Source organism: Pelophylax lessonae (assembly GCF_965119305.1).
Source record: "Pelophylax lessonae genome assembly, chromosome: 2".
Taxonomy (NCBI): domain Eukaryota; kingdom Metazoa; phylum Chordata; class Amphibia; order Anura; family Ranidae; genus Pelophylax; species Pelophylax lessonae.
Window position 1 is genome coordinate 541,095,552 of NC_138769.1, and position 10,162 is coordinate 541,105,713.

The following is a 10,162-nucleotide window of genomic DNA, read 5'->3' on the forward strand; positions in this document are numbered from 1 at the left end:
ATTAATGGCATCCTGTTCCAGATGCAGCAAAGCCGTTCTAATACATGACCAAACCTCCTCCATGTTTTACAGTAGGTACAGTGTGCTTTTCTTTGAAACTTTTTTTTTTTTTTTTCATCTATGAACATAGAGCTTATGTGACTTGTAAGAAAGATTCAGTATGTTTTTTCTGCCCAAAGGACATTCTCACAAAAGCATCATGGCTTGTTTGTTTTTTCTTGCAACAGTAGCATCCTGAGTGTTTTTCCTTTGAGCCCACTGTCGCTCAAAAAGTGATCTTACTCTTAGCCTTGTTGTTCAGCTTCTATCTTTGGAAGTTTTCCTTGGCTTTTTGTCTCCCCTTTGTAGACTGGTGTTCATTATTCTGTTCAGCCAGGGGTATTTACCCACTTGTTGCATAGCCCAGGGAAGTTTGCTATATTCCCATAACATTAACCAGTTGCCGATCACCCACCGCAGATATACTGTGGCAGGGCGGCTCGGCTGTGCAAAATCACGTATATCTATGTGATTTTGTGCATTTGGACTCGGCGGCGGCACTGGAGCCACACTCCCGCTGTGATTAGACACAGCAGGAGGCGGGCCGTGGGAGGAGCGGCGGCGATCGCCACCGGTCTCCCGCGATCATCAGAGAAACTGACCGAAGACCGGCCTGCTTATATAAACAAAGCAGGCGGGTCTTCTGTCACACAGGCCGAGAGAGATTAGGAGTTTCAGCTAAGCTCCCCCCACAGTCAGTACGCATTGTTAGGCATACATTAACCCCTTTGATCACCCCCAGTGTTTACCCCTTCCCTGCCAGTGTAATTTATACAGTAACAGTGCATATTTGTATCACTGATCACTGCATTAATGTCACTGGTCCCCAAAAAGTCTCAAAGATGTCAGTTAGGGGTCCAATATGTCCGCCGCAATGTCGCAGTCCCGCTAAAAATTGCTGATCGCTGGCAATACTAATAACAAAAAAAAAAAGTCCTAACATCTATCCCGTTGTTTGTGAACACTATAACTTTTGTGCAAACCAATTAAACGCTTTTTGGGATTTTTTTTTACCAAAAATATGTAGCAGAATACAAATTGGCCTAAACTAATAAAAAAAAAAATATTTTTTTTAAAAAAAAAAATAATTTTTAATTTTTTTTTACTGGGAATGTTTTATAGCAGAAAGTAAAAAATATTGTTTTTTTTTTTTTCAAAATTGTCGCTATTATTTTGTTTATAGCGCAAAATCTAAAAACCGCAGAGGTGATCAAATACCACCAAAAGAAAGCTCTATTTGTGGGGAAAAAAAAGAACATCAATTGTATTTGGGTACAGCGATGCGCGACCATGCAATTTCTCGTTAAAATAACGCAGTGCCGAATCGCAAAAAATGGCCTGGTCATTAAGGGGGTAAAACATTCCGGAGCTGAAGTGGTTAATATTTGCAGCTGTAGTCACAGGAACATGAAGCTACTTGGAGATGGTTTCATCACCTTTGTCTTTGACATGCTGGTCTAATATTTTCCTCAGACTGCTTTCTCATTTACTTTTTTTGGCCCATGTTTAGTATGGTACATATGATGATATCAAACAGCAGAGTGACTACTTTTCTCCATTGCAATAGGTGGACTGACTGATTACAAGACGTATTCTATGGTTAGTTTGAAATATCATTAAGATCTATTTATTTATATTCTATTGTAGGGGTAACAACAAATCTGTCTGGGCCATTTTGGTAAATCTTTGTAGAGTAAGCTATAATTTTATATTTTTTCCACACCTTCATTTTGCTCTGACATACAAAAGACATCCGTGCATGAACCAATTGATTTTATTTTCATCATTTTTTTTTTTTTTGAGGAATGGATGTTTCATTGAGATGTAAGGGTTCAAACAAATTTGTCTGTGTCTGTATGCTCCTTTTGAATGCCTGTATGTGTCCTACTACTACAAATATTTATTAGATATTTATTCATTGTGCATCCAGGACCTTACTATCTGATGTAAGTGGGGAACAGCCATTGCTTCTTTTTAAACCAATAAACCATACCATGACCACTGACCTAATATTGAGTAGATTATGTACATATATGATCATGATAGGTAAGTGTCCAGTCCAGTGATTCCAGATGCAGCTAAAATCCACTTGCTACCTGGTAATTATTGGCTTCGTTGGGTGAAAGAGTAAGCAGTAAATAATTAAAAACAATAAGGGCCCTTTCACACGGTCTGTCCAATCAGGTATGCCTGTCAGTTTTCCAGGCAGACCTGATTGGACTCTATTCACCCCTATGGAGCAGCGGATGTCAACTGTGACATGTCCACTGACTCCTGCCACTATACGATCCGATCCTGTCTGAAAAATCCAGATGGATGTTAGTCCTATTTTTCATCTGTCTGGCGGATCGGATATGATCGGATGAAAACGGACAGTGTTCACATGAACTTCCTATAGAGGAGATTGGGACTGTGTCCGTCTCTGCCCTGCACAGTGAGCAGCTACGGACCTGTCATCCGCCCGCTCGGGGGGATCAGCGGAGCGATCCCCCCTGCTGAGCAAGCGGATCCTGCAAAACAATGCGCCCGTGTGAAGGGGGTCTAAGATTTTTGTTTCTAGCATTGTAGAAAAAAAAAGCTGTTTGGTGTTAGTGCCTGCTTTAAGAAAAAGCTTAGCTGAAACCAAATGTAATTTGTCAATGGATGGAGATACACTTAACATGCACATAGCAGATTAGACCTGTTAACTTTCCTGGATAAAACTTTTCAATCTTTAATGCACATACGTTATTCCAGCTTTGCGTATACAATTATTTTGAATGTGCAAATGAATATATATTTGTCATATGCAACTGTTATTAAACAAATGGAAAAAATCTTAAAATGATAATTTGGCTAACGTCTAGTAGCAGCCTTTTCCTATAGGACACTGATATGTGCAAAACAACTGCTGTTATGTTTTTGTGTACACTTTTGCACAACTGTACATACTAATAAAACACTTATTGTTAACATTGATAATGGATGATTTCTGTAAGAACGTGGTTTATGCAAGTTAATGCAAGAAAAAAACAAAAAAAAAACTGGGAATTGTAAAAAGCTTCTCCCCACAAGAATTATAAAGGAAATATTTATCCTGTATGGAAAGGAAGATACAGTGCCTTGAAAAAGTATTCATGCCCCTTGAAATTTTCCACATTTTGTCATGTTACAACCTAAAATATAAATGTATTTCATTGGGATTTTATGTTATAGACCAACACAAAATGGCACATAATTGTGAAGTGGAAGGAAAATGATAAATGGTTTTCACATTTTTTTTTTTTTTACAAATATCTAAAAAGTGTGACGAGCATTTGTATTCAGCCCCCTTTACTCTGATACCCCTACCTAAAATCTAGTGGAATCAATTGCCTTCAGAAGTCACCTAATTAGTAAATAGAGTCCACCTGTGTGTTATTTTATCTCATTATAAATATAGCTGTCCTGTGAAGGTCTCAGAGGTTTGTTAGAGAACCTTAGTGAACAAACAGCATGATGAAGGCCAAGGAACACACCAGACAGGTCAGGGATAAAGTTGTGGAGAAGGTTAAAGCATGGTTAGGTTATAAAAAGTATCCCAAGCTTTGAACATCAGGGGTGCACTGTTCAATTCATCATCCTAAAATGGAAAGAGTATGGCAAAACTGCAAAGCGACCAAGACATAGCAATCCACCTAAATGGACAGGCCGGGCAAGGAGAGCAATATTCAGAGCAGCAGCCAAGAGGCCCATGGTAACTAGAGGAGCTGCAGAGATCCACAGCTCAGGTGGTAGAATCTGTCCACAGAACAACTATTAGTCATGCACTCCACAAATCTGACCTTTATGGAAGAGTGGCAAGAAGAAAGCCATTGTTAAAAGAAAGCAATAAGAAGTCCCGTTTGCTGATTGCAAAAAGCCATGTGGGGGACACTGCAATCTTGTGGAAGAAGGTGCTCTGGTCAGATGTTGCCAAAACATACATTTTTGACCTAAAAGCAAAATGCTATGTGTGACAGAAAACTAACACTGCACATCCCCCTGAACACACCATCCTACCATGAAACCTGGTGGTGTCAGCATCATGTTATGGAGATGCTTTTCTTCAGCAGGGACAGAGAAGCTGGTCAGAGTTGATGGGAAGATGTATGGAGCCAAATACAGGTCAATCTTAGAAGAAAACCTGTTAGAGTCTGCAAAAGACTTGAGACTGAGGCAGAGGTTCACCTTCCAGCAGGACAATGACCCTAAACATACAGCCAGAGCTACAATGGAATGATTTAGATCAAAGCATATTCACATTTGTGAATGGCCCAGTCAAAGTCCAGACCTAAATCTAACTGATAATCTGTGGCAAGACTTGAAAATTGCTGTTCACAGACGTTCTCCATCCAATCAGACAGAGCTTGAGCTATTTTTCAAAGAAGAATGAGCAAAAATGTCATTCTCTAGATGTGCAAAGCTTGTAGAGACATCCCCGAAAAGACTTGCTGCTGTAATTGCAGTGAAAGGTGGTTTTACAAAGCTTTGACTCAGGGGGGCTGAATACAAATGCACACCACACTTTTCAGATATATATATGTGAAACAGGCACCTCCATCCCTATTTCAGACAAGGAAGGGGAGAATATATGGGACTTGGCATGAGACAGGTAGCAAGGGAGTAAAATACAATGGAACAATATATAAATTTATAATACCATGTTTGTTACGTAATTACATAGGTAATAGCGACTACATACATGTGTGTGTATATATAAATAATAAGGTTCCTATGAATACATAAAGGGGATATTTGGGACTTTACATGAGGTAATTGATGAATAAGTAAATCAAAATTAGTCACAACATGTTTATTACACAATTGCATAAGTAATAGCAACAACACATGTATATATATATAAAAATGTAGTTCATATATGTACGTGGATAAAGGACATTTCATATATCTACATAAAGTACTGCAGCAGCACACTCCAGTACCCAATAAACCAATAAGTAAACCATAAATGGTGATATTACATGTAATACAGTAAATGTTGACCCAAGATGTGAGGTATATAAAAACTGTAAATAAAAAAAAAAAGCTGCATCTTGGGAATCTCATGGTAAAAAAACGCTTCCATGTTCCATCATATTTACAGTTTTTATATACCTCAAGTCTTTGGTCATCATTAACTACTGTATTACATGTAATATCACCATTTATGGTTTACTTATTGGTTTATTGGGTACTGGAGTGTGCTGCTGCGGTACTTTATGTAGATATATGAAATGTCCTTTATCCACGTACATATATGAACTACAAGATTTTTATATATATATACATTTGTTATTGCTATTACTTATGCAAATATGTAATAAACCTGTTGTAACTAATTTTGATTTACTTATTTGTCAATCGCCTCATGTAAAGTCCCAAATATCCCCTTTATGTATACATAGGAACCTTATTATTTATATATACACACGTATGTAGTTGCTATTATCTATTACTATCTATTACGTAACAAACATGGTATTATAAATTTATATAGTGTTCCATTGTATTTTACTCCCTTGCTACCTGTCTCATGCGAAGTCCCATATATTCTCCCCTTCCTTGACACTTTTCAGATAGTGATTTGTAACAAATTTTGAAAACCGTTTATGATTTTCCTTTCACTTCACAATTATGTGCCACTTTGTGTTGGACTATCATATAAAATACATTTACGTTTTTGGTTGTAACATGACAAAATGTAAAAAATATCAAGGGGTATGAATATTTTTACATGGCACTGTATGATATAAAACATACCTAAACATTAATTTGCTATTGCAATTTTGTATTCTGGTGCATTTTTTTATATGATCACTACCATTATGTTACTGTTTACTGGGTGTTATTGGATTGTTTTGTCTTACAAAGGAAAAACTTTTGGGTTGATTTGCTAAAGCCTCTCCCCAATAGTGCAGTGTGTTAACGCATCTCATTCACCACAGTGGACATTCTACTGCAACTCCATTTTTTCTTTAACTACACACCATAATGCATAGATAATATTGCATTGGGTGGCATTCGCCATTAATGCCACTGCATCTTGTATGGTAATGTAATTCACATTAGTGCATTTTAGTGCGTTAAAATTAACATATCACAAAAATATATATGAACAAAGTACAAATAGGGTGACCCTCAAAATCTGATCTGTGTCAATCAGAATATATAGGTCCATGCAAATATAACCGATAGTCCTCGGATTGTGACCACAAATTCTTCAAAAGTCAAATCTTAATGTGTGCTCCACCATGTGTCACTACACCTTAGTACACACAATGGCTTACGAAAAATCGTGTGACACCCCCCCCCCCCCCCCAATAAATGAGAAGTCAGACTGCGCTGCATGTAAACACCATAATGCGGTTACTATGGCATTCCACCAATTCTCCAGTGACAATAGCTCTCAACAGGTCATATTCATGAGAGAAAGAGAAAAAAAAAAGTCACGCTCCAATAGTGTAAAATCCACAAATAAAAGTTTTAATAAATCGGGTGAAAACACTCACATGTAAGAAGCAGTGATCAGCATCAAACTACATTTCCCAGAATTCCATCAATGATCGCATGCATGTGTGGTGATGTCACAGCTTCTGGCTCTTCTGTATGGTTTTTGGCAGAGCTCACATGCTCAGGGTTTTGAAAACACAGTGGGTCACTGTGTCTTTTATACTACATTAATGTTTAGGGAAGGGAGGAATGCAGGACATCGGAAATATTGAATCTTGCATAAAGCATAAAAAGGCAAATTAATTGGGATGCTACACCAATTAATTTTATTATGAACTGTGGACACAGAGCAATGTGCCTTCTTGCCAGCACGTTATATTTTTTAAGGACTAGCCAGTGTTTCCTGAAAATGTTTTTTTAATAGCATAGTGCTGGACAGAAAAAGTAGTAATCCTAAACCAAGAAAAATCTTTCTCAGGACACATTTTTATCCCTATTCTTCAAGAGGGTATCCCTCTCTGTTGTATTTAAGAAATAGTAACATTGCGGCCTTCCTCATTGTAACCTTTATCTAAGACTCTTGCTTTGTTGAAATCCTGTAAATGTAATTCTGCCTCAAAGAAATTGACTACAGGGAACTGATTTGAGCCAAGACTCATAACAATTGCTCAGAGGAACAAATGACCTGTCAGTAAATTTTAAATAAGTGCTCGTAATAAGACTCCCATTTTCCACTGTTTTCAAAAGGTGTATATGATGGTATTTGATATGATATACCTCTGTCATTCTAAATACATTCTTCCATAAAAAGTTCCAAGGAGCTAAAATTTCCATCCCATAGGAGAAAAATGTCATTGATGTGCCTCTTCTACAAGATCAGTTGTGGTCTGGAGTTGGAATAGATTGCATCTTCTGTCCATTTGGATATGAAAAAACTGGCTAATCTGGAGGAAAACATTGCCCCCTCCCCTGTTGCAACTCCTCTGTTTTGAAGATCATACTGACCCCCAAACCATAAATAATTGCATGGTGGCAAACTGTAACAAATTCACGATAAATTTATTTTGAACAACAGGCATGTTCTGATCCTGGCCTAAATAATATTCTATGGCCTGGTACCCTAATTAACCACTTTACCACCGGAGGATTTTGCTGTCTTCCGTCCAGGCCACTTTTTGCGATTCGGCGCTGTGCGACTTCAACTGACAATTGCGCAGTCGTGCGACGCCGTACCCAAACGAAATTTATGTCCTTTTTTTCCCACAAACAGAGCTTTCTTTTGGTGGTATTTGATCACCTGTGCGATTTTTACTTTTTGCGCTATAAACAAAAAAAGAGCGTTTATTTTGAAAAAATAACAATATTTTTAACATTTTTTTATATGAAATTCCCCCCAAAAAAGATGTAAAAACCAATTTTTTTAAAAAATTTTGGCCAATTTGTTTTATGCTACATATGTTTGGTAAAAAAAAATCGCAATAAGCGTATTTTGATTGGTTTGCGCAAAAGTTATTGCGTTTACTAACAAAGGGAAAGATTTCTGTCATTTTTGGTGTTTTTTTTTTAACGCGTAATGACGGCGATCTGCGATTTTTTTTGCGGGACTGCGACATTGCGGCGGACAGATCGGACCCTTGACTGACATTTTTGACACTTTTGGGGGTACCAGTGACATTACTGCAGTAATCAGTGCTATATATATGCACTGTTACTGTAAAAATGACACTGGCAGGGAAGGGGTTAATTTTATTGGAGAGGGAGGGGTTAATGTATGCCTGGTGCTTACTGACGTGTAGGGGGGGAGGTGACTGTGTGAGTCATGGACAGATCGGATGTCCAGCTATGCTGAACAGTCCGATCTGTCACTCCCTGTCACTATGGAGATCCGCACGCTGTGTGTAAACAGATCCGCCCGCTGTGTGTAATCTCCAGACTCGATCCCCGACGATCGGGTAAGAGCAGCGGCGATCGCCGCTGCTCCTCCCCTGGCCCGACTCCCGCTGTGAATGAAAACAGCGGGAGCGAGCCTCCGGCGGCGCGCAAGCGCCGCCCAGAAGGGGGAGTGTCCAACGACGTTAATACTACGTCGCTGGACGATAACGAACCACTCTGCCGCAATAGTATTACTGTGAGCGGTTCTAAAGTGGTTAATGGAAGATTATATTATATATGTTTTTGTGCATAGTTGATTTGTTGAGTAAAAATTAGAAATATTTGGCTGTAGCAGGAGGCAGCTTGTTCACGAAGGACTGGAGAGTAGTTCAATAAGTTTCTGCAGGCAACTGTTAAGCATAATGGAGGTTCCTTGCAAGTTTGAGGCTGCATTTCTGCAAATGGAGTTGGAGATTTGGTCAGGATCAATGGTGTCCTCAATACTGAGAAATACAGGCACTTAGCCAAATAAAGAAAAGAAAACTCAATGGTGCAAAGAAGGATAATAAAATCCCAAGATAAGTTAGTCAAATTTGGGAGAACCACTTGTATGATGGCTGCAGTTCTTCCAGCAGAATATTGGATGGTCTGTGCACTACAACAAACAAAAAAGCAGGAGGCGTTACCCTCTAAGTGTATCAGTTTATTAAAAACAACTTTAAAAAATGGTTAAAATGAACTCACAAGGTTAGAGAAAAGACAGGCTCATCATCAGTCTTAGGTTACTGGCAGAGTTCGATGGAGAACGACTGAGATGATGGCAGATGGAAACAAGGAAGCTGCTGTGTTGTACAAGTGAAGTCCAGCTGAGGAGGGATGCAAGGCTCGAGCAGTGTCCACCAGCAAGAGCCGTAACCATGATGGAATGCAAGCCATCGTCAAGGCTGGTATCGGAAGTGACATCGGACGTGATGACTTCAATAGGATAAGGACAGTAACATGTTTCAAAGCTCCACAACGCTCATTTATCAAACCATAAGGGGAAATCAAAGGACTATGTAGGATTATGGATTATATAACAGAGGAAAGGAGAGGGGAGGGGCGATGGAAGGGAAGAAACAGGGATACTATGCAATGACAATATACTGGTCTTGGCTAAAGCCACCCTAACAGGAAAGAATTTAAAGGGAAACTCCAGACTAATAATAAAATTTACATATAAGCTTACAGGGAAACAGTAGAAACTTTGTGAATACAACTGTTAAGCAATAAAACAATATTAGGAAAGTGAATGTACACAGGAATATATTATAATAAAAATGCCATTATTTGTTAAGGAATGAAGAGATATATTATGACAGTATGGGTTTCAATTTCCTTAATAAGCCCTGGTAGAGTCAGAGTGCTCAAAGAGAAAATCCAATACGTCTCATATTCACACAATTTTTTACAATCTTTCAGCTTTGTAGAAAGATATAGGGACCTGTTCTATAATACAAACTTGTAGCCCTGCTTTAGATTTGCATGCACCTTTTTAAAGTGTCTAGGATGTGTCTATAAGCATGTTACATATCCAGGAAGAACTCTTGTGGGAGAAGTTGGATTCCAGAACAAACTAATTTTAAACTTATATCAGTTTTTAATCCTAAACATATAAAAGGGGCCTTCCTCGACACCTTTTACATCATGGTATTTTTCTCTATCATTTGACAGACACAGCTCCATCTATTCTTTAGACCATTGGGTTTTGCTCCTCCAATCAGGAATAGGACACTAGGCAGGAAAAAGCTTTACCACGCCT